The sequence below is a fragment of the Neomonachus schauinslandi genome, chromosome 4 (assembly GCF_002201575.2).
Source record: "Neomonachus schauinslandi chromosome 4, ASM220157v2, whole genome shotgun sequence".
Taxonomy (NCBI): domain Eukaryota; kingdom Metazoa; phylum Chordata; class Mammalia; order Carnivora; family Phocidae; genus Neomonachus; species Neomonachus schauinslandi.
In genome coordinates this window covers 55,473,297-55,498,408 of record NC_058406.1, presented here as the reverse complement: position 1 = coordinate 55,498,408, position 25,112 = coordinate 55,473,297, and the positions used below count along the sequence as shown (strand labels likewise).

The 25,112-nt window shown below is 37.7% G+C and overlaps 1 non-coding gene across 1 annotated transcript; it reads left to right on the top strand.

The window, feature by feature from the left end:
- Window positions 1–1,846: 1,846 nt before the first annotated feature.
- LOC123324645 lies at window positions 1,847–1,953 on the top strand. The gene has a single exon (XR_006539923.1). It is a non-coding gene; the product is annotated as a U6 spliceosomal RNA (small nuclear RNA).
- Window positions 1,954–25,112: the final 23,159 nt, after the last annotated feature.

Genomic DNA, 25,112 nt, shown 5'->3' with positions numbered 1-25,112 from the left:
TTAAGAGATATTTAGTGTGTGTGGCCGTAAGCACAATTCATACTTTCTCTGGGTTCCAGTTTTCCCTTCTCTAAAATTGAGACTGAACTAAACCAATGGCTTCCAAACTGTAAGATCTTTAGAACACCAGGGCTTTTTCTCAACTGTCTTAGGAGTCATCTCTGAGGTAGTTGGTTGAACAACAGCCAGTCCCTCACCTATACTTCAATTAGAAAGGTGAGTGATTTGACAGCTAAAACATTTAGAAGATCCCATAGGTCCCTGCAGAGGTCTGCTATGACACAGCAAAGAGGACCATGCAAAGGCTGGACCACCTGGAATGTCCCATATGTGACTAGACGAGAAGGAGGGCTTCTCCAGTCATAGTAGCCTACTTACAACCCTCAAACACAGCTCTGCCAGTTCCCTCACCCTTTAATTCCTTCCATTCTCCCTGCTATTAATTCCTTCCTCACTCCTCTGACCTGACTCTGTTGTCTTTTCCCTTCCAGGTCCCCTAAAGTTGCACATACAACATAAAGCTACCCATGCCACCCCATTCCATCTCTTTCACATCTGAAGATTTGAACCACTCATTCCCACACACATCGTTTGCCCCCAGGCTGCCTTATGTTATTATCTATAAGTCTTGTTTCTCTACCAAGAATGCAAATTTCTTGAAGGAAGTGAACAGTATTCATCTTTATATCCCAAGAGAGCCCTGCACAGTGTTTGGTACACCATAGGATTCATGGGATTTTGGTATATGAGTGACTAATTTGACTGAGTAATCAGACTTAAGAGAGTAAAAACAAAATCAAATCTCTGGGATCTCATGAAGTCCAGAACCAAATCAAACTTTTTCATCATTTACATACCCAAATTATCTATCCACCCCTCCATCCCTCTATCTATCTATCCAGGAAAAATTTATGGATCTTGGATTCACTATGGACTTCCTTTTACTTTTTTCTTCTTTATTGTCATCTTTAATCAGTAACCAAAATTTGCCAATGCAAAACTTTTCCGTAAGCCACATACATTCAGGGAATCTATTCCATACTCTCCATCGCAACAACCATTACTCCAGTTGAGGCCTTGTCATCAGGTAGAATTACTGTTTAGCCTCTTAAGTTAACTTTCCTTTTCCAGTTTTGTTCCCTTCAAATCTATCCTTCATGCTACCTCCAGACTGATCCTTTTAAAATACAAATATGACCATGCCATCCCTCTGCTTAAAGTAGTTCATTTGTGCTCCATAAATATAGATCAAACACATGAGTAGGGCATGGGATGCCCTAGATAACCTGGCTTTTGTGTAATTCTCCAGCCTCACTGTTTGACACTGACTTAAGTCCTGTATCTAGTAATACTAAACTGCTTTTACTTCCCAGTACCAACTGTTGGATACTGTTGGATGTTTTTCTAGTTTTGCTCATTCTGTTGCCTCTGTGTGGTATACCCTGAACTCCTCTATCCCACTTTACTTGGACAATTACTTTACATTCTTTAACAGGAAACTTTGGCCTCTCTTTCCAAGAAGGCTTTTCTTAATCTCAAATTTGATGAACTAGATGGCCTTTCAGCTACCATTATATCCTGAGCATAGATCTAACTAAATGTTCATCTAAACAAAATAAATACAAATAGAAGTCAAAGTATGAAATATATAAGTAAATAGATATAGCATATATAACTATATATGTGAAATATATAAATAAATACAAATATATGTCTTATATTTCTATAGTGTCTTAGAGAGTATATTCACATTCATCTTCTACTTTGAGCTTTATTTTGTGAGGAAATTAAAACAGGTATCATTTGTTTCACTTGCAGAATGACAAGAGATCAAATGAATTTCTGAGTGCTCACTTTGGCAGCACATACACTAAAATTGGAATGATACAGAGAAGATTAGTATGGCCCCTGCACAAGGGTGACACACAAATTCGTGAAGCATTCCATATTTTTGCTACCCTACAACCCAGCAATTGCACTACTGGGTATTTACCCCAAAGATACAAATATAATGATCTGAAGGGGCATATGCACCCCAATGTTTATAGTAGCAATGTCTACAATAGTCAAACGATAGATAGAGCCTAGATGTCCATCAACAGATGAATAAATAAAGAAGATGTGGTATATATATACAATGGAATATTACTCAGCCATCAGAAAGGATGAATACCTACCATTTACATTGATGTGGTTAGAACTGGAGGGTATTATGCTGAGTGAAATAAGTCAGAGAAAGACAATTATATGGTTTCACTCACATGTGGAATATAAGAAACAGTGCAGAGGATCATAAGGGATGGGAGGGAAAGCTGAATGGGAAGTAATCAAAGAGGGAGACAAACCAACAAACCATGAGAGACTCTTAACTATAGGAAACAAACTAAGGGTTGCTGGATGGGTGGCGGGTGGGGGCATGGGGTAATTGGGTGATGTGATGAACACCGAATTTAAATTTAAAAAAATGAATTTCTGAAAATTATAAAGTAAGTGGCAGATAGGAGTCCAAAGTTTAAAAGAAGTGAACCAAGTCCAGTGCACTTCACAATGAGCTTTCAGGAACCGGTAGTAGCCGTTATCATTTTTCCTCAGGTCCGGATGTTCCATCACCACCACCACCACCACCACTGCCACCCACCCTCCCGACACTAACGTGCTTGGCCAACAGCCCAACTGGTTTGTTTCAGAGAGGAATGACCATTCCAGTCTTCTGTGGAACAGGCTTATGCACCAGAACTAAACCAAAATCAAACCCGCTGTTAGAAGAAAGGGTGGGAGATGATTACTTTAGGGCCACATATCTTATCCTAATTTCCCTAGGAGGCATTTGATCTTTCTCACCATTATTGTACCTTGTTAATCATGGGCTGGAATTCTAGAACTAGCATGCTTCTCTGCCCTCCTTTTTAATATATTTTTTTCATAATTAGCTTTGGATCATGCCTGGAAATGAAGGATTGAGAGGGTGTGTTTGTAGCCTATGGTTTTGCAATAGGGATAGGGGTGTGTGTGTGTGTGTGTGTTCTTGAAAAGTAATGTGAATCAAATTCTGCTAAATGAAATCCTATTTTAAATGCCTGAAAGAAGCTCCATGTTTAAAGAACTCCTCCAGGAAATTATTTTATGAAGTGAAAATTCACTCCCTCCTCCCCAATTTGTCAGTATATTTGGATTTTCAGATAAATTTCTTAATTGGTACATTCTATATACACATGTTAAAAAATATTTATGGATTGGAGCTTATAGTCTACTAGGTGAGAGGTAGTGAACCATAATTACACAAGTAACCAATCACTTATTTACAAGTGTTGTATGTGCTACAAAGGGATGTACCAGGCACTCAGGCAGTTTATGACAGGGGACCTAGCCTGGTGATGGTGTCAGGGGAGGCAAGGAGCTGTGATGCAGAGGGAGAGGTGGTAGGGTAGAGAGTGGTAAGATTTGAGCCTAGAAATGTAAGTAGGAGTCAGATCTTGGCTTGGGATATACCTTTAATGAAATGGTATTGAGTCCAACCTTCCCACATGAGAAGAGGCAGTCCTTGACACTTAGCTATGTCTCCAGCTCTCCCCTACTCCATTTACTGTGCCTAACTAATGCAATTCTGGGAAACGGTCCAATGCAAATCCTACCCTCCCAGATAGTTCTATTACCTAAGTCTTTAGCTAAGACCGGCATTCTTTGAAAGTGGCTCCGCAGTTGCTATTAGTCTCTTCCAATATTTAGATTGAAATCCATTCTTTGGAATTCATGCTAAAAAACCTGATCCAAATTATTAAGATTATTTCTTAAAAGTCCAGCTATTTTAAGGGCAACTTCCTAGGTCCTATAGTATGTTTGGATTCAGTGGTCATATTTTCATAAACTAAATATCAAGACTTATAAACTGACCACAAATTTATTTATATAAGTTTATTCATTTTTATTAGGTATGGGGAGAGTAAAATTAGCCTTTGTTGAATGATTACTAAGGCAGATACTTTCCATGGTCCACCCAACATCTCCTTTGCCCTGGTCCCATTTCCTTTTACTTGACTGATGAAACACTATTGTTTCAGGGATCTGGCAAAGATCTCTTTATCTCATATAGGCTAGACCCCTGTTGCTCTAGCCCAGGTGACAAATCATGGTAATTTTATTATCCTTGGCCACTGATTGGCCTAAAGGGGAAGATGTGACCCAGTTCTGGCCAATGATCTATACACAGGTCCTTTGGTAGCAAAGGATTCTATTTCTGAATACAAAGACTAAGTCTCCTGAAGAGAAGACTTTTAAATTCATTTTCTTTTTTTCTTCTTTCTTCTTAAAACTGAAATCAGAAGGTACAGAAGTCATCTTGTGATCATGAGGTAACAACTTCAGAGGATGAAAGGTAATGGTTAAGGCTGGCAGAAAGAATTGAGAGTCTGAGTTTATGCCATCATTACGGAGCAGCTCATCCAATGTCAGCAATTATATTTCTTTAGCATTTTTTTTTTCAGAAAAAAAAAATAGAACCCTATTTGTTTAAGTTACTGTATATGTGGGTTGGTCTTCTGTTACTTGCTGCTGAAAACATTCTTATATGATAATTTTACTGACAGGTATGTTACATGTTATTAGATTCTTTGAACATTTAATCCTCACAATACCCATTTGATACAGATACTATTATCTTCATTTAACAAATGGAAACTGAGTCTTAGAGCAACTGCCAAAGTTCACACAACTAGAGAATGATAGTAGAGACATTTGGACCCAATCCTGTATGAATTCAAAATTCAAGCCCTCCCCATGACAAAAATCTGCTTAGTGATAGTATAAAGCCGAACTATTTTATTTTAAGATTTTTTTTATTTATTTGACAGAGAGAGCAAGAGAGCATAAGTAGGGGGAGCAGCAGAGGGAGAGGGAGAAGCAGGCTCCCCGCTGAGCAGGGAGCCCAATGTGGGACTCGATCCCAGGACTCTGAGATCATGACCTGAGCTGAAGGCAGATGCTTAACTGACTGAGCCACCCAGGTGCCCCAAAGCCAAACTATTTTTAATTATATAGTTAAAAAATCATATTTATTAAGAATCATTAAATTATGTGAAAGAAGAATTACACTGAAATAAAAACTGATTCCATTAATATGATGGGGGAAAGCTCTTGCTTCAGAGAAAAAATAATAAAAAGAAACCACAATATGATCTAACAATGCACTATCTTGGGTCAGGTGGTTCCATGTGACCACATGCAGATGAAAAAGACTCCAACATGATCAATGTATTCCATACTTACTACTCTCTAGTTCCTGTGTTGAGAACTTCATAGCATGTGATTCTTATAACAACCCTCTGAGTAGGTAGAAAAAGCATGTCCATTTTTCTGGTGAGGAAAACGAGGCTTAGTGATCCTAAAAATAACTCCCCAAGGTCACACAAATGGTTATTGGTGGTATTTAAAACATAAGCTTGAATCCAGAGTGCATAATCTCATCCTCTGTGCACCAAAAATTCCATGTACAAAATCACCCTCCTTCCTAGGAGCCTTAGTCAAACAATCCAAGATACACACTTATTTCCTCAGAATACATCTTGGCATTCATCAGTGTTAATGGTAGCAGGAAACATGATAAACTGCATAGGTACTACATGATATAGTAAAGAAATGTCACCTTTAGAACCAAAAAAATGTTAGTTTGAGTCCTGACATTGCCACTTATTACCTGTGTGACAGTGAGGTAGTTATTTATATTGAGTTCCCCCATCTCTATATAAGGGGTAACAATGTTATGATGCAGAACTGTTTTGAGAATCTAAAAAGATAATGTAATTAAATCAGTCTCTCTTCCCATATTTTCTACATATGCTATAGCAACTGCATTATTTCAGTGGTACCAAAATGCTGAAACTCATTCTTAAATACTTAAGAATCAGGAAACATTTACAAGCCTGGAATTGGTTTATATTTTTCCCTGAGGGTAGTTCTGTAACCTATATTCTTTTCAGTTGTTGCTGCTTATTCCCCAGAGGATCAGTAGAGACTATTTATTTTGAACATTTTATATTGGGGAAGGAAGACCCACAGAGGCAAATCAAAATGGTAGTGGTGAATGAGGGGTGGGCAACAAGGTTAGGCTGCCCCACAAGTTAGACAGAGCTTCTGGTATTGTAGCCTGGCCCCAGTTGAATATATCAAATAGGGCCACACATAAGTGCCTTGATGGCCTAAAGCTATGGTTTTTAAATATCCAGTGAGTTGATTATATAAGAACAAGTATTCTCTTGTTAGAAATACAGATTCAAAATACCCCACTGAATATTTTGATTTAGTAGTTTCAAATCTAGATACTTATTTCTAACAAGTATTTTATATAAATTCGTATCCAGACATATTTTGGAAACACTGGCTTAAATTATAACATGCCTTTTATGTCGCCCCCCTTCATCCTTGTTTTGATGAGTACATTAATATATAAATATCTTTGTATAAAATTGTCTCCTCTTTCCTCATTTTCTCCATAAACACACCAGAAATGGTTATATAAGGACAGAAAATAACATCACATGAATGAAAACACTTATGAAATATCAAGGGATCAATAAGACAAATGCCAAATAGGCCAGTGAATTTACTAATTACCCCATGTTCCCAATAAATAAATGACCCCTGGACACAGTATCTAGCTAAAAGGACTACACGTTTCTTGCCTTCTCAAGGCCCTTAGGAGTAATTGTGTATAACTTTTCACTAGGAGACAGCTGTGTTTATCTCTCATTTGGGTTTTCTCAATGAAAACATTATCAGAAACAGAATCACTGCTACACACACAAAAAAATTCACCTTGGCAACCAGAAGGAGCATGAGCTGTGATGGAAACTACAAAGAACCCCCATTTCAGCAAAACCCATCAAGACTCTCAAATCCTTGACCTCTCCCTTTTATATTATTTCAGTTGAAGCCAAATTCCATTTGGCTGTAGTACCTTTTGTGAAAATGAATTATTACATGGAATCCCAAGGGATACAACATAAAACAAAAGCATAGCTACTGTGAAGTAATGGGGAAGGCACAAAATCTACCTCTTCCCCTCAAGACTACCTCTATAGATATTCAGCTTTAATAATTATTGCCATCATTTCACAGTATGAAAACTACTGTGGTAAGCCTATTGCCCCAACCTGTCTTCATTTCCTCTCCAAAGAAGATCACAGGCCCAAAGACACTGTCACCAACACCTATAATTTTCCACTCCTCGGACAGTCTTAAGCAAGGATCCATTCCATACTCTCTATTTTATTATGTCCCTTCTCATGCCCCCAACCCTTGGTTAGTTACATTGCAGGGGTATTAATTTATCTGGTTAGAAATGTGTAATTCCTCATGCCACTGGGTTCTTAAGACAATTTGACAATTTCTTTTCTGAGCTTGGATACCTTTTCCCTGTCCTTTTAATGATGAATTCAATGTTTTCTACACTACCAAGGCTGCACATCAACCAGTCCCTAAATCAATGGCTCTCAAAATGTGGTCCCCAGATCAGCAGCATCAGTACCACATGTTGAAAAGCAAATTCCCAGGCTCCACCCTAGACCTACTGAGTCAGGAGCTCTGAGGGAGGGCCCCAGCACTGTGGTGATTTGGGTGCACAATGACGTTTAGGAACCACTGCTCTGAATCACTCTCAACACATGCCTGTCATATCTCATTAAGAAAGCAGATGCTCTTTCAGCACTGTAAATGGAACTTTTCACTTGCTTATCACCACAGATTCCAGTGATTTCCATGTTGGTCTTTCTCCCTGGACTGCTAGATCTTTGGAGATAGGGACAGTATCTTATTTATCTTCAACTTCATATTCCCAGGTCCTAGTACAGTGCTTAGCACATATTAGTTGCTAAGTAGATATGTTCAAATAAATTAAACAGCTTTGTGGCCATTTAAAGTCACCATCCTCTCAGATCTCAGTTTCTTCCTCTATGACATGGAGGTCAATCAATAATTGACATTTTCCATCTACAGGATTTTAGTAACAAAGCTAGTAAGATGGCTATTAAAAAACTTCTAATAGGCTAAAAGTTCCATTTAAACAGAGATAGCATCATTCTTCCTTACCATATTCTATAAATATGTATGTATGTATAAATGCATGTGTGTGTATGTATATATACACACACATATATATGCCACCAATTTCTTTAAAAATTAAGGGCAACTGGACAAAATTTAGTCATGTAGATCAGACATCTCTTTGTTCTTGAAATCCTATTTTCTCCCTACTTGATAATTCAGGAGAGTATATTGGCGCAAATTTCTAGAGTTTTTTTTCCTCCACAAAAATGCTATAGGTTTTGTAGCTTGAATAAAGATGAAGATGTTGCAATTATCTCTGGGTGAGCTTGAAGTATAATTTTCTGTCTTCAAAGTGAACCACCATATTAATGTTTGATGAAAAGAATGCTGCAAACTAGTCTCTCTTTGAAACACTAAGAAAACACAACATAAGACTTTAAGTCATAATTTGGGGCTGTGTGTAAGGAGAGGAGATGATCCTGAGTAGGAAGAGAAACTAAAATTTACTATTGGATTGTGCAGAGAGAGAGGACCCTCACAACATGACCTTCTGCTGCCTCCAGAGCAACCAAATCAAAGCTGTTGGCAGGGCAGGTCCTCACACAACTACTCTCTCTAAATAGTTCTGCTGTTTGTACCACCTCTGGTGAAATGAGAGGATGTGCTGCATTCTCTAATTCAATTCAATTCTCTGAGTATTGATTGAGCTCCTAAGATGTGTTCAGCCAAGGCTGACCTGACTGGAAGCTAAAGAAGGTGACTGCCTACGTGCCGTGCTTCGAGTAGAACAAGGGAGGTTCCTAGGTCCTAAACAGCCACCTCCCCATCTCCCCCATATCACCTGAAACTCTGCTCTGTATTCTGGGCTATAATTCAGCATTCTGCAAGACATATTTGATGAATGCACTCACTGAGTGCTCCACAAAAATCTAGTTCTGTGGTCCAATTAGGGAAATATAATCTCTATCCCCTCTTGGAGATTTTTAATATTTATTAACAGTAAGACTCCAAGAATGCTTATAGTGATGGTATCTAGTTAACTCTAATGTAGTTCTCTAGTCATTTGAGCCAGAACTCTTCCTCTCTCTTAATTTTTTCTTCCCCCTATTTTTAAGGAAAATACTATACACTTCAAAATAGTTGGGCAAAGTTTAGTCCAGTATAACCAGGCAGATCTGAATCTGCATTCTAGCACAAATTTGGAACATTGGGCATGTTTATTTAACTTCTAAGCCTCAATATCCTCATCTATAAATATAAATAATAATGGTAAGTCCATAGAGCTATAAATTTAGGTGAGGTAACATAGGCAAAGAGCCTAGCATAGCCCCTGGTACCCTATAAATGATAGCTCCTTTTTCATTCCCTTTCTTTTTTTTTTTTTTTTAAAGATTTTATTTATTTATTTGACAGAGAAAGACACAGCGAGGGAGGGAACACAAACGGGGAGTGGGAGAGGGAGAAGCAGACTCCCTGCCGAGCAGGGAGCCCGATGCGGGACTCGATCCTGGGAGTCCAGGATCATGACCTGAGCCGAAGGCAGTCGCTTAACCGACTGAGCCACCCAGGCGCCCCATTCCCTTTCTTACTGGCAGCAATTTCACCCATTAGAGATCCATTTGATTAAAAGACATCCATTTTAAAAATTTAAGTAATCCTGGGAAGAGTGAAAGAACTCCCTTATTGGAGCACCTGGGTGGCTCAGTTGGTTAAGCGACTGCCTTTGGCTCAGGTCATGATCCTGGAGTCCCTGGATCGAGTCCCACATCGGGCTCCCTGCTCGGCAGGGAATCTGCTTCTCCCTCTGACCCTCCCCCCTCTCATGTGCTCTCTCTCATTCTCTCTCTCTCAAATAAATAAATAAAATCTTAAAAAAAAAAAAGAACTCCCTTATTGGAATGACTCTGCTGCCCCCAACATAAACATTTTCCTTTACCTATTTCTTTTTTTAAAAAATTCAAGTATAATAAACATACAGTATTGTATTAGTTTCAGGTGTACAATATAATGATTTGACAATTCTATACATTTCTCAGTACTCATCAGGATAAGTGTACTCTTAATCCCCTTCAGGTACTTCATCTATCCCCCTCCCTACCTCCTCTTAGCAACCACCACTCTGCATTTAAGAGTGTGGTTTTTCTTTTTTTCTTTGTTCATTTATTCTGTCTCTTAAATTCCACATAGGAGGGAAATCATGGTATTTGTCTTTCTCTGACTTATTTCACTTAGCCTTATACCCTCTAGGTCCATTCACAGTGTTGTTAATGGCAAGATCTCATGCTTTTTTTGGGGAGGTGGCTGTGTTTCAATAAAACTTTATTTATGGACACTGAAATTTAAATTCTATGTGCTTTCCATATGGTACAAAATAGAATTCTTTTGTTCTTGTTTTCCAACCATTTAAAAAAGTAAGAATAATTCTTAGCTCATAGACTGCACAAAAAAATTAGGTTGTCCTTAGTTCACTGACCCTTGTTCTAATATAAAAATCAACCAATTCACCTATAGGTGAGGAGACCATGGAATTTACTGCTTAAATCTGCACACCAAAATAAAAAGATGCTCTTAAAATAATTACAATTATATACATTTTGAAATATGTTATTAATTATTGCTTTACAGAAATGCTATTTTTATTATAGTAATACTGTTTTGTTACTGTTTATATAGTTATTACAAACTGTTTAATTGTAATGGTAGTCTTCATGCTTTTTTATGGCTGAGAAATATACAATATTCGTTGTATACATATTTACCACATCTTCTTTATCCATTCATCTATTCATCTAGCAACTTGAGTTGATTCCATATCTTGGCTATTGTAAGTAATGCTGCAATAAATATATGGATGTATATATCTTTTTGAATTAGTGTTTTCACTTTCTTTGGGTAAAACCCAGTAGTGGAATTACTGGATCATATATTAAGTCTATTTTTAATTTTTTAAGGAACCTCTATACTGTTTTCCACAGCGCCTGCAGCAGTTTGCACTCCCACAACAGTGCACGAGAGTTCCTTTTTCTCCACATCCTTGCCAACACTTGCTACTCCTTATGTTATTGATTTTAGCCATTCTGACAGATGTGAAGTGATGTCTCATTGTGGTTTTAATTTGCATTTCCCTGATGATTAGTGATGTTGAGTATCTTTCCATGTGTCTGTTGGCTATCTGTATGTTTTCTTTGGAAAAAAAATGGCTATTCAGGTCCTCTGCCCATTTTCTAATTGGATTATTTGTGGGTTTTTTGATGTTGAGTTATAAAAGTTCTTTATATATTTTGGATATTAACCGTTTATCAGATAGATCATTTGTAAATATCTTCTCCCATTCAGTAGGTTGTCTTTTTGTTTTGTTGGTTGTTTCCTTTGTTGTACAAAAACTTTTAATTTGATATAGTCCCACTAGTTTAATATTGCTTTTCTTTCCTTGCCTAAAGAGACATATCTAGCATGGAGGACATTAGGAGGAAGGAAGGGAAAAATGAAGGGGGTGAAATCGGAGGGAGAGATGAACCATGAGAGACTATGGACTCTGAGAAACAAACTGAGGGTTTTAGAGGGGAGGGGGTGGGGGGATGGGTTAGCCCGGTGATGGGTATTAAGGAGGGCACTTACTGCATGGAGCACTGGGTGTTATACGAAAACAATGAATCGTGGATCACTACATCAAAAACTAATGATGTATTATTGTATGGTGACTAACATAATAAAATAAAATTAAAAAAATAAGACATATCTAGGAAAATGTTTTTTTTTTTTAAAGATTTTATTTATTTATTTGAGAGAGAGAGAATGAGAGACAGAGAGCATGAGAGGGAGGAGGGTCAGAGGGAGAAGCAGACTCCCTGCCGAGCAGGGAGCCCGATGCGGGACTCGATCCCGGGACTCCAGGATCATGACCTGAGCCGAAGGCAGTCGCTTAACCAACTGAGCCACCCAGGCGCCCTAGGAAAATGTTTTTATAGCTTATGTCAAAGAGGTTACTACCTCGGTTTTCTTCTAGGAGTTTTAAGGTTACAAGTCTCACATTTAAATTGTTGATCCATTTTGGTTTATTTTTGTGTATGGTGTAGGAAATTGGTCCAGTTTCATTCTTTTGTGTGTAGCTGTTCAGTTTTCCCAGCACAATTTGTTGAAGAGACTTTTTCCCACTGTACAGTCTTGTCTCTTTTTTTCTGGCTAAAGGTTTATCAATTTCATTGATCTTTTCTAAGATCCAGCTCCTGGTTTCATTGATCTGTTCTAATTTTTTAAACTTTTTTTTCATTTATTTCTGCTCTTTTATTATTTCCTTACTTCTGCAGCTTTGTACTTTGTTCTTTTTTTTTTTCCCTTTCTCCTTTTGGTGTAAGTTTAGGTTGTTTTTTGTCATAGATTAATTGACCATATAAGCATGGGTTTATTTCTGGACTCTCTATTCTGTTCTAGTGATCTATGTGTATATTTTTGTGCCAGTACCATACTGTTTTGATTACTATGGCTTTGTGGTAGATCTTGAAATCTGGAATTGTGATACCTCCACCTTTGTTCTTTTATTTTTTCCAAGATTGTGTTGGCTATTTGGGGTCTTTTATGATTCCATACAAATTTTAGGATTGTTTGTTCTAGTCCTGTGAAAAACTGCTGTTGGTATTTTAACAGGAGTTGCATTAAATCTGTAGATTCCTTTGGGTAGTATGGACATTTTAACAATATTGGTTCTTTCAGTATGTGAGCATGGAATAAATTCATTTGTTTGTGTTGTCTCCAATTTCTTCCTTCAATGTTTTATAGTTTTCAGAGTACAGGTCTTTCATCTTTGGGTAGATTTATTCCTAGGCATTTTATTATTTTTGGTGCAATTGTAAATGGGATTGTTTTCTTAATTTATCTTTCTATTTCTTATTAGTGTTATATAAATGCAACCGATTTCTGTATATTTTGTACACTGCAATTTTACTGAATTTATTTATCAGTTCTAGCAGTTTTTTGGTCGTCTTTAGGGTTTTTTATATACAGTATCATGTTCTCTGCAAATAGTTTAACTTCTACCTTACAAATTTGGATGCATTTTATTTCTTTCTCCTGTTTTATTGCTGTGGCTAAGACTTCCGGTACTACATCAAATAAAGGTAGTGAGAGTGGACATCCTTTTCTTGTTCCTGATCTTCAGGGAAAAGCTCTCAGTTTTTAACCATTGAGTGTGTTGTTAGCTGTGAGCTTTTCATATATGGCCTTTATTATGCTGAAGTATGTTCTCTCTAAACCTACTTTGTTGAGTTTTTATCATGAATGGATTTTGTATTTTGTCAAATATTTTCTCTGCATCTATTGAGATGATCAAATGGTTTTTATCCTTTCTCTTGGTTAATGTGATACATTACATTGATTGATTTGCAAATATTGAGCCACTCTTGTATCCCTGTGGTGAATGATTTTTCTCAATGTATTGTTGGGTTTGGTTTGCTAAGATTTCATTGAGAATTTCTGCATCTATAATCACCAAAGATATTGGTGTGTAGTTTTCTTTTTGTAGTGTCTATCTGGTTTTGGTATCAAAGTAATGCTGGCTTTGTGGGATGAATTTGGAAGCTTTCATTCCTCTTCTATTTGTTGGAATAGTTTGAGAAAATAGGTGTCAACTCTTCTTTAAAGGTTTGGTAGAATTAACTTGTGAAGCCATCTGGTCCTGAATTTTTGTTTGGTGGGAGATTTTTTTAATACTGATTTAGTTTCAATGCTAGTAACCAATCTGTTCAAATTTTCTATTTCTTCCTGATTCAGTTTTGGAAAGTTATATGTTTCTAGGAATCTATCCATTTCTTCTGTGTTGTCCAAATTGTTAGCATATACTTTTTCATAATATTCTCCTATAATCCTTTGTATTTCTGTGGTGTCAGTTGTTATTTCTCTTCCGTTACTTATGATTTTATTTGAGTCCTCTCTCTTCTTTTTTTGATGATTCTGGCTAAAGGTTTATCAATTTCATTGATCTTTTCCAAGATCCAGCTCCTGGTTTCATTGATCTGTTCTAATTTTTTAAACTTTTTTTCATTTATTTCTGCTCTAACCTTTATTATTTCCTTCCTTCTGCTAGCTTTGTACTTTGTTCTTCCCCTCCCCCCTCCTTTAGGTGTAAAGTTAGGTTGTTTATTTGATCTCTTTCTTGCTTCTTGAGGTGGGCCTGTATATGGCTATAATCTTCCCTCTTAGAACAGTTTTTGATGCATCACAAAGATTTTTATTTGAACCATTGTGTTTTCATTTTCACTTGTCTCCATGTGTTTTTTTAATTTCCTCTTTGATTTACTGGTTGACACATTCATGGTTTAGTAGCATGTTATTTAGCCTCCATGAATTTGTGTTCTTTCCAGACTTTCTTGTTATTGATTTCTAATTTCATACCATTGTGGTCACAAAAGATACATGATATGATTTCAATCATTTTTAATTTGCTGAGACTCATTTTGTGGTCTAACTTGTGAACTGTCTGAATAATGTTCCATGTGCACTCAAAAATAATGTGTAGTCTGCTGTTTTGAGGTGGAATATTCTGACTATATGCTAGATCCATTTAGCCCAATATGTCATTCAAAACCACTGTTTCTTTGTTGATTTTCTGTCTGATCTATACATTGGTATAAGTGGTGTGTTAAACTCCCCTACTATTATTGTATTACTGTCAATTTCTTCCTTTATGTCTATCAATTTTTGCTTTATGTATTAAGGTGCTCCCATGTTGGGTGCATAAATATTTGCAATTGTTCTATCATCTTATTAGACTGTTCCCCTTCTCATTATGTAGTGTCCATCTTTGTTTCTTATTGCAGTGTTTGTCTTAAAATCTATTTTGTCCAAAATAATTATTGTTACTCCACGTTTATTTTCGGTCCCGCTTGCATGGTACATGTTTTTCCATCCCTTCACTTTCAATCTGCATGTGTCTTTAGGTCTGAATGAGTCTCTTGTAGGCAGCATATAGATGGGTCTTGGTTTTTTAATCATTTGGTACCCTGTGTCTTTTGATTGCAGCTTTTAGTCCAACTACTATTCAAAGTAATTACTGATAGGTATGTATTTATTGCCATTGTGTTACTTTTTTTTTACAGTTGTTTCTGTAGTTCTTCTCTATTCCTTTCTTGCCTTGCTGCTTTCTGCCCTCGTGGTTTGATGACTTTCTTTAGTGATATGCAAAAAATAAAGAGAATGGAATCCAAGCATATCTATTACAGGTTTTTGATTTGTGGTTACCATGAGGTTCATATATAACATCCTATGTAAATAGTAGTCTATATTGATAGTCACTTAAGTTTGAACCCATTCTAAAAACATTACATTTTTACTCCCCAACCACCATGTTTTATGTATATGATGTCATACTGTACATCCTTTTATTTTGTGAATCCTTTGACTGATTTTTATATATATAATTGATATTATTGTTTTTGTGCTTAGCTTCCATAATGGTTTTATGAGTAATTCATCTACTTTAATTATGCTTATGTTGGGCGCCTGGGTGGCTCAGTCGGTTAAGCGACTGCCTTTGGCTCAGGTCATGATCCTGGAGTCCCGGGATCGAGTTCCGCATCAGGCTCCCTGCTCAGCAGGGAGTCTGCTTCTCCCTCTGACCCTCCTCCCTCTCGTGCTCTCTGTCTCTCATTCTCTCTCTCTCAAATAAATAAATAAAATCGTTAAAAAAAATTATGCTTATGTTTACCTGCAATATTTTTTCCCTTTCATAATTTTCTTACTCCTGATTATGGCCTTTTCTTTCCACTCAGAAAATGTCCTTTCATGTTTCTTATAAGGCTGGTTTAGTGGTGATGAAATCCTTTAACTCTTGTTTGTCTGGGAAACTCTTCATTTCTCTTTCTATTCTGAATGGTAGCCTTGCTGGATAGAGTATCCTTGATTGCAGGTTTTTTCCTTTCAGTACTTTGAATATATCATGTGACTCTGCAACGTTTCTGCTGAAAAATCAGCTGATAACCTTATGGGGTTTCCCTGAAATATAATTGTTTTCTTTTATACTGATGCTTTTAAAATTCTCTCTTTATCACTACCTTTTGCCATTTTAACTATTATGTATCTTGTTGTGGGCCTCCTTGGATTGATTTTGTTGGGAGCTTTCTGTACCTCCTAGACCTGGATGCGTTTTCTTTCCCAGATTGGGAAGTTTTCAGCTATTATTTCTTCAAATAAATTTTCTGCTCCCTTTCCTCTCTCTTCTCCTTCTGGGATCCCTATAATGCAAATGTTATTATGCTTAATGATGTCACTGAGTTCCCTTAACCTATTCTCATTTTTTATTATTCTTTCTTTTCTTTTTGCTGTTCAGCTTGGTTTCTTTCCATTACTTTGCCTTCCAGATCACTGATCCATTCTTCTTCCTCCTCTAATCTGCTATTGATTCCCCTTAGTGTATTTTTTTTAATTTCAGTTACTAAGTTCTTCATCTCTGATTGGTTCTTTTTTGTATTTTCTAACTTTTTGTTGAAAGTCTCACTGAGATCCTCCACTCTTTTTTCAAGTCCAGTAAGTTTCTTTATGTCCATTATTTTGAGTTCTCTATCAGGCATATTACTTATCTCCATTTCATTTAGCTCTTTTGTTTTGGTTTTGTCCTGTCCTTTCATTTGGGACATACTCCTCTATCTCCTCATTTTCTCTAACTCTCTGTGTTTGTTTTTATGTATTAGGAAAGTCAGCTACATCTTTTGTTCTTGAAAGTGGACACCTTATGAAGAAAAAGTTCTGTAGTACCATGTAGCACAATGTCTCCTGTTCACCAGAATCAGGCACTTCAGGGATGTCCCCTATGTGGGTTGCATGCACCCTACTGTTGTGGCTGAGCCATGTTTGTCTCCAATTCAGATGGCTGCAATAGCTTATTTTGCCTGTTGTGGGCAAGGTTTTCTCCCCATGCTGTTTAGGAGCCACTCTGGGCTGCTGTGGGCTTGTAGGTGGTCAGTGTCAGCAGTCAAATCAAATGCCTACTGTCAGTCCAGCTGTTGGGGCTGCAGTAGCACCAACCTGCAAAGTGCTCTCCCTGCCTTGTGCCCAGAGAAGCTTTGTTGGTTAGCAGGGACTTGAGTCAGACCAGATGCCTACCCCCAATCCATCTGCTGGGGCTGCAGTGACCCTGCACTACAGGGCTCCCCCACATGTGCTGCCCCTTAAAATATTTTTGTTGGTGTGTAGGGCCAGCAAATAAATTAGATATCTGCCCCCAGGCCATCTGCAGTCAAACTGGTATGTGTGGTTGTTTACCTTCCCCTCTCTGCAGGGCAGGAGTCACTTCAGAAGGGTGCCAGTCCTAGCAGGGGCTGCTTGTAAGATGTGACCAGCAGGAACTGCTTTGGAGGGACTCCTGTGGAGTGGGGTGGGTTGGATGGGGCAGATGGCAGGAGAATAAACAGGCAGAGCACATGGCAGGGCATGTGGTGTTAGCAAGGTAGGTAGAGTGTGTTGGTGTTAGTCCTAGAAAGTGTCTGGCTATCTAGACTGGGGAATGAATGGTGGGAGAGAAATGGCACCTGCTTGCTCTTTTGTTCTTGGAAAAGTCTTATAAATATCCCTGCCCCTCCAGCACATGTTCTAAGATAGTAAATAAATCCTCTTCCCGTATATCCCAGGTGCTTTTCTTTTTTTTTTTAATTTAATTTTATTTTTATTTTCTTTTACATTTAGAAGATTTTTTTGTATTTTATTGTTATGTTAATCACCATACATCACATCATTAGTTTTTGATGTAGTGTTCCATGGTTCATTGTTTGCATATAACACCCAGTGCTCCATTCAGTACGTGCCCTCTTTAATACCCATCACCAGGCTAACCCAACCTCCCACCCCCCTCCCCTCTAGAACCCTCAGTTTGTTTCTCAGCATCCATAGTTTCTCATGGTACCTCTGAAACAAATAATACATTATATGTTAAAAAAAAAAAAAAAAGAAGGGTGCCTGGGTGGCTCAGTTGGTTAAGCGACTACCTTCAGCTCAGGTCATGATCCTGGAGTCCCGGGATTGAGTCCCGCATCGGGCTGCCTGCTCAGTAGGGAGTCTGCTTCTCCTTCTGACCCTCTTCCCTCTCGTGCTCTCTGTCTCTCATTCTCTCTCTCTCAAATAAATAAAAAAAATAAAATCTTAAAAAAAAAAAAGATAGCAGGAAGGGAAAAATGAAGGGGAGAAATCCCATGTGCTTTTCAAACTGCTGCTTCTATGCTATATCTCAGCGGGGTTGTTTTATTATTTTGGCTCTAAAGTTGGGACTGTTTCCTATTACCCTCCAGCTCTTCCAGAGCTAAGCCGACTGGCTTTTATTTATTTATTTTTCTAATTTATTTATTAACATATAATGTATTATTTGTTTCAGGGGGACAGGTCTGTGATTCATCAGTCTTACCCAGTTCACAGTGCTCACCATAGTACTTACCCTCCCCAAATGAAAGAATGAAACCAGAGAGGGAGACAAACCATAAGACATTCTTAATCTCAGGAAACAAACTGAAGGTTGCTGGGGGGGGGGGGTGGGAGCGATGGGGTAGCTGGGTGATGGGCATTCGGGAGCCCACTGGCTTTTAAAGTGACTAAAGTTAAGCCCCACTTCTTGTAAAAACTTGCAAAGTTAAGCCCCGCTGGTTTTCAAAGCCAAATGTTATAGGGACTTGTCTTCTCAGTGTAGGTACCCTATGTCTGGGGTGATTGGTGTGCAGGCATTTGATCCCCAACTACATCTGTGCCCCTCCTACTGTTTTCAATATGGCCTCTTCTTTTTTTTTTAAAGATTTTATTTATTTATTTGAGAGCGAGAATGAGAGCGAGAGAGAGAGAGCATGAGAGGGGGAGGGTCAGAGGGAGAAGCAGACTCCCTGCCGAGCAGGGGGCCCGATGAGGGACTCGATCCCAGGACTCCAGGATCATGACCTGAGCCGAAGGCAGTCGCTTAACCAACTGAGCCACCCAGGCGCCCCAATATGGCCTCTTCTTTATGACTAACTGTGGAAAGTCTGTTCTGCTGGTCTTTAGGTCATTTTCTGGGTTAGTTATACTGATGTGGCTGTTTTCTAGGGGTGGCTCTGGGATGAGGTAAGCTTAAAATTTTCCTAATCTGCCATCTTTCCAAAAGTCCTTTCCTTTACCTATCTCAAGAATCATTTCAAATACCACTTTCATGTAGCCTTGTTATCCCAAATCCAAAGTGATTTCTCCATGTTCTAAATTCTCCTGTCATACCACAAACTGGATACTTAATCCATTCTGCCTAATTTTATAGTTCTCTTTACAAATGCTGCATCTCCTAGACTAGTTTATAAAGTTATTAAAGTAAAAACCGTGTCTTACACATTATCTATGATAGTACTTGGAACAAAATAAACATTCAATCAATGATTGTTGAATGATTTCAGTCTTACTTGAATTATCTTAATTGGAGCAGGTTAATCCATACACTTGACCAAGATCTGTTGTATTAAAGAAATGGAACCTTCTTTGGGGAGAAGAAAGAACACATTCAAATATGAGACAATTGGAATTGGTCTGGGTAGATAACTACCTAGGAGAAGTAGTTTGGAGAAGTCCTAGGTAACATAACCATCAGATGTCTGAGATGCTTGAATGAGAATATCTGGGGAGTGAAGGAGGAGCATAGCTGGTATAGCATATTAGGGTGATAGAGCGCAAGTTACCTATTGGATGTCTTGCCCAGGGGACACCCAAAGCCCAGTACCCTGTTAGGTTCCTTGGGGATTGATACAGAATGAGTACAAGGCAATGATCTGAGACCTCAATCTTTTGATAAAGGGACTCTCACCTTTTCCAGAATCTCTCTCCCTAACTATCCCCATCAGGAATCTCTGATCATGGGGAAAGATGTGATTCTCCACAAACAATCAGGGTTGCTATTAGTGGTTTTGTGGCCCTTCTGCTCTGATGGCTGCTGCTTCCAAGGTCCCTCTTGGCTTATTCCTAACTAGTGGCTAATGCTGGTCCTCCGTGGGCCTGGTCTGGACTGCTGGCTTCTGGTGTGCTTCTCCCTTGCTAGCAAGCAGCAAATGTCCTCTGCTTCTGGAGACCAGCTCCTTCAGGCAACTAGTGATATGGTGCTGGTCTTATACCACTGCTCTCTCCTTCACAGAACACCTGGACACTGAAGAAGAGAGTTTCAGAAGACCATCAGCCTCACTCCATGACTTGCTTTTCTGGGGCTCCAGCAAGGAGAGGGCATGGGGGAGGACAGGGAAGGCCCTGTTTAATGGGTATTTTTTCTAATGTGAGTTTCCCTCACCATTATCTCTCTCTATATATATATATGCTTGAGCCTCAGTTATGGCCAGATTCATGTTCTGTCTCTTAGGCCTTTGGGGTCCTATGTAAATTAAAAAATGAGCATCTTTCTCAGTATCCACAAACACTCTCTGACAGTCAGGAAGCTGGTCTCCCTGGAGCACAGCAACAACCCCAGTGAGTGTAATGGTCTACCTAAATGCTTGTCTATCAGTCTGACCCACATGCAAATACTTGTCAGCCCTCCAACAGAAGGTGACTTCCTTGAGGGCAGAAATCATGTCTATCTCAAGTTTATGATTTAATATCTAGCACTTGCCATAATGCCTGGCATCCTGTGGATAAGTACACAATAAATATACGTGAAGGAAGGATGAAAGCAAGGAAAGGACAGAGAGATGGAAGGAGGAAAGGAAATCTATTTGGCTTTTGTAAATGTAATTCAACTTTGCCAAGAAAATCTTTTTGAGAAAGGTAGGACTGTAGTTAGGTTAAAAGAATGATTATTTTTTAACATAAAGGGCTATTTTGGTGCTTCTTTTACATCTTTTTATATCCGAAAAATAGAAGAAAATTATGTCCTTGAGTTGGACAAGTTTTTCAGTAAAATTTGTGCACATATGCAATTTGGTTTCAGTGTTATATCTCTTGTGGCTTATAGCATATTAAGTTGCTAAAAGCTATTTATATCAACAATGCATCTATCATCTCAGAGGCAACTGTGGATGTAACACAGAGCAAAAATTAGTCAATTTTTTTTTCTTAGTCAAGAAAAAATTTTAGCTCACAAAATGTAAACTTCATTTAAGGATCCATTCATTCATTAATTCACTAATTTAATAATTATTTGTTGAGCATTAGTATAATACAGATACTGTATTAGGCACTGAAATACATGAATGAAAAGACATAAGGTCTTCCCCTCATGTTCTTTTATGAGTTCTATTGCCAAACTCTAAAGTGATATCTCTCCACAAATTTATGAGTCTTCCTCTCAGTGGTGACTTCTTTATGCTTCAGTATATTAGAGATATGAGTATGAAATGTGATATGTGGGTTGATATTTTCAAAGTACATTATACATGCAAATCTAACTGATTAAGGAGAAAACAAAAGGTAAAATTCTGCATGGCACTGATTTATGCTCTGCTAAATTCTATGGTTTTCTTTTTTTCACATGTCATTTTAAGGGAAACAAAGAGCTTCTAAAGAAATTACAAACCCAGTTGACAGAATATGTTGATTTTTATATTCTGACAGAAAAACAATAACAACAACACTGTGTTGCTGATAAAAGTTTCACAAAAGAGCAAAATCACACCCCATATCCAGACAGTACATTACCATCCCATCAAAATGAAAAATTCACTTCTGAGCATACTCCCATAGAAAGTTCAGTTGGGTCTGTAAGGAGATTATACTTTAAAGTTTAGCAATAAAAGTTGTCAAAGAATGTAATAGTAAACTGGCTTCATTAATTGATTGATTCATTCATTCATTCATTCATTCATTCCAAAGACTACTGAGGAGATGCAATGATATAGTAAAGGGGTCAGCACAATGAATAAGTAGTAAGACTTAGAGACTTGATCTTCCAGTAAACTCACAATCTAGCTAGGCAGAACTTACATGTAAATAAGCACAATATAAAACAGACCAAGAAAAAGGAAAATGAGTATTATGGAAAATTAATGTTATGAGAATTCAAAGAAACATCACATACAGCTAAAGTGATCCAGGAAAACTGGATAATGGTTTAAGTTTGAGTTTAGACTTAAAGGTTAAGTAAGTGAGATATAGAGGTGAGCAGACTAGATGAGTAAACAAAAAGCAAGAGAGGACGGTAAAAGTAAGGTAATGGGAGATCCCATGTATTGATTAAAAAAGAGAAGTTTATTCTGGGAAGTTTTGAGAGGTAAGACTAGAAATGTAGGTTGAGTGATATTAAAAAATAACAAATAAATAAATAAATATATGAAAAGATGGGTTGACAGGTAAAGTTGAGAAAATGTCCCAAGAAAATTTTTTAAAAAATTAAAGGTCTGGGAAACTGGAGAAAACATAAGAAATGTGGAAGATCAATTCAGGAATATGGTTATTAGGAGATCCAAAAAAAGAAAACAGGGTAAAAAAACAGATGAAATTAACTTTAAAAATCTCAAAAAATTTCCCAGAATTGATGGACACCTATTTTCAAATTGGCAGGGACCACCCAAAAAACCTGCATCAATGCACATCAACACTATCTTTTAAAACATTTGGCATAACACAAAGATCTTATATACTTGTGGAAAGGAAAAAAAAAAAACAGGAGTCAGATACATGGGTTAAAAAATTATAACCATAAGATTTCCGAATAGCGGCATTATGGATTAGATGTAGCTTTCAAAATTCTGAAAAAAAAATTATTTCTAACCTGCAATTTTATACAGAACAAAACTTATCAGTCAAGGTTGAGGATAGGAGAAAAGCATGCTCACATAGGCAAAAGGTACACCCTTTTGAAAGATAATGCATTGGTTCCCTTTGCTGCGTAATGATATCATCAAACTTAGTACAATATTCATTTTAAATTGCTGTGCAATAATATTATCACACATCTTGTGGCTTAAAACTACATATATTTATTATCTCACATGTTCTGTGGAACAGAAATCTTGGGGTATGACTTGGCTATGTCCTCCGCAAGGCTACAATCAAGATGATGAGCAACACTCTCTTCCGAAAGTCTGATTAGGGAAGGATTTCCTTCCAAGCTCACTTGTTTGTAGGCAGCATTCAGATGTCTTGCAGATGCAAGACTAAGGACTTTAGTTTCTTGCTGACTGTCAGCCAAAATTGTCTCCAGTCCCTTTTCATGAGGCCTTCTCCATACACTATGTCAACTTGTTTTGTGTATGTGTGTTGTTTGTTTGTTTGTTTTCAATTCCAGTAAGGTAGAGAACCTTCTAGCAAGACCAGCATTACAATCTTATGTAATGTAATCATACAACTGATAACTTCTCACCCTTACCATATTCTGTTGCCTAGAAGCAAGTCACTAGGTACCTCACACACAGAGGCATAAATACCAGGACAAGGGGATCATGAATCCCTCCACTACAGATATGTTTTACCAAAATGGATGGATTAAAGATAAAAATATAGGATCCTGGATCAGGAGATAAGTTAGGGGAATCCTAGAAGGAAGGTGAAAGGAAATGTCAGGGTGACACAGCTATGTAGCAAACTCAGATTGCAAATGGTCTGAACTGAAAGAAGAGAAGAGAAGGATCCTGGGGAGATATCACTATGAAAAGACAACAAAGAGAGAGAGAGAGAACAATAGATTAGTCAACCATGTAGATAATATTGAGGGGAGTTTCACTGCTGTGTTAGAGAGTTTGCAGATGAGGTAGATATATATATGCAGAAAACCGAGCAAATGAAAAATAGGATAATTAACCTCAAGAAAAATTAAAAGTCAAAGAAGGAAAACATAATCATAGTATACCCCATAGCAGAGCTATGAACAGAGTCAATAGAATAATATAAATACTAAATTTGTATCCAATCTAAATGGTAATATAGATATATTCAGAGGATGGGTAGAAGGAAACTTGCTTGGGTATATGGCAACAGGAGGACAGTGAGAATTATAAGCCTTATCTTATGAGTTCAAAATAAAAAGATAATTTCGAAAACTGAAAAATAAATGATAACATACACATTATTTTAAAAATATGGTATTATTATATACCAGAAGAAACAGCTAAATGTATTAAATTGTCACTGTGGAGTGAGAATCAGGGGAAATAAAAATTGAAGAAAGAAACTCCTGATTTTCAATTATAAGCCTTAAAGTATTAACATCTCTTAACAAGGGACTCCTGGGTGGCTCAGTTGGTTAACCGTTCACCTTCAACTCAGGTCATGATCCCAGAGTCCTGGGGATCCAATCCTGCATCGGGCTCCCAGCTCAGTGGGGAGTCTGCTTCTCCCTCTGCCTGCAGCTTCCCCTGCTTGTGTATGCTCGCTCTCTCTTTCTCTGACAAATAAATAAAATCTTTTTAAAAAATCTTAATAGTATACATTCATTACTTAGATAAAAATTAAATTAAAAACTTTGAAAACCAGCAACAACAAAAAGACATATTTTGATTTTAATACAGTTCTTCAGAAAAATTTTAAACAGCCTTTCCAGAAGAGCACCAAATTACCCTTTCCTTTCTCCCAAATCCTTTAAGAATTCTGGTGTTACCAGTAGTGGATTATAACGAGAGCAGGCTTAGGTATGAAGTCTTTCAGAACCTTAGCACAACTAGGCAATGGGGAACAGAGGACTCTAGGACTAGATACAGCCTCAGTCACTACAGATTATTGGATGAGCTGGAGAAAATAGGCTGTGAGGCTGGCCAGGGAGAACAGCAGCTTCAGAAACCTAAGTGTGGTTGCGCCTTCATCATTGGCAGGAGAGAGTCGGCGGAATTTAATTCCAGTAGAGGATACTGTGGGAAGAACTTTTAGACTATTTGTAGAAAGATTCCAGCTAGTCACAGAGTAACCATGAGCAGAATATAGATACTAAAAGGAGGGAGTAGACAGGAGTCACACAAAGGTCAGAGTTCCCATGTGAAAACACAAGATTTCAGGAAGTGTTCCAGTTTACATGGAGTGCCGGGCAAGGAATCCGATTTAAAATTACACTCCTGTGACACCAGCCAGAAGAGAGGGAGTGGGTCAATTAAAAAGAAACCTTCAATCCAAAACCAATCATATTGTAAAATTGATACCAATTATACCTTCTCAGTCCCTGCCTCAATTAGCTCAGA